Raw genomic sequence first — 1,506 nt, 5'->3', positions numbered from 1 at the left:
AAAACTACAGAGGATCAGAAGTGCTTCTAATATACCATAAAATCACGACAGTTTAGAACTAATGTTAAATTAGACCTGGTTTCGAGAGTAACTGTACTCACTGGAAAATGAACAAAACTAACATCTGATCACCCGCTTCAAAATTTTTGTTAAGAACTTTTGATTATAACAACCAAGAACTTCAACGGCTTACCGTTTTTCGCCACAAGATGGCTCTGTATTGTTGTAAACCTTGCGTGTTGGCGTCCGTGAGGACAACAGATAAAAAAAATGGTAATTTTCCACTGTCAGCTCCAACGTAGTTTTGATGTACTAAAAACAAAGAATTTGTAAACAACACAAAAAGTAGCTTTTCCAAAGCAACACACTAACAATGCTAGACTTAAGTTGTAGACAATACGGGGAATCACCTATATATAGTTAATTCAGAAGCACATAAGTACGTCTCCCGTATATTTCTTGACTTATATAATGAACTAATAATAATTATTTTCCTTTGTAAAATAAAGAAACTATTAGATATATATATATATCCATGTTTGAATGCACATTTAATATACATTTCAAAATCCCATCCATTAATCCGGTTAAATGAAAACGTTCAAGTAAGTCTCGGTTGGATAGGTATGACACACACACGCGGCAATTGGGATATGCTGTTTATCAGGTTGAGCTTCACTCAAACATTTAACGTAGGAAAAATCAAGCTATTTAACCTACACACTGCTTGCAACACGTTGTATGAAGTTAGTTACTCTTAATGAAAGGAAAGATTAAACGTGAGCAGTGTTATTAAGAGTAGACCCATAGGGTTATTAATAATATATTTCCTGAAATTAGGTTTCCAAATCCATGATAATCAAAAGGCTGTGTTAAGCACAGAGCCTTAAGCCTTTTATTATTTGATTTTATTTTTCTATTGTAACCCACGAGGCGTTTAATTTGTTTAGAATTTTATCTGAATTTAATTTATTTTGGCAAATTAAAAACATATATATACATATTTTATTAATATATTACTAACTTTAAATTGGTATAGTAAAAAAAAAAAAAACTCCAATAAATAAATTATTTTCCAAACATCACTTTTACGTTTATCTCATTAAATTACCATTTGAAATTAAAATAATTTCTACAGCGACTACTTGTCTACAACGTAAGTCTAGCATTGTTAGTGTGTTGCTTGCGTGTTTTGGGAGCATATATATAATTGAATTAATCGGATTTATATACGGGACACGTACTTATGTGTTCTGAATTAACTATATATAGGTTATGCGATTCCCCGTATTGCGTGTTTTGGGAGCATATATATAATTGAATTAATCTGATTTATATACGGGACACGTACTTATGTGCTTCTGAATTAACTATATATAGGTTATGTTATTCCCCATATTGCGTGTTTTGGGAGCATATATAATTGAATTAATCGGATTTATATACGGGACACGTACTTATGTGTTTTTGAATTAACTATATATAGGCTATGCGATTCCCCAGATT

This window comes from Limulus polyphemus, unplaced genomic scaffold, assembly GCF_000517525.1.
Source record: "Limulus polyphemus unplaced genomic scaffold, Limulus_polyphemus-2.1.2 Scaffold6015, whole genome shotgun sequence".
NCBI classification, from domain to species: domain Eukaryota; kingdom Metazoa; phylum Arthropoda; class Merostomata; order Xiphosura; family Limulidae; genus Limulus; species Limulus polyphemus.
Note: the sequence above shows the minus strand (reverse complement) of the source record.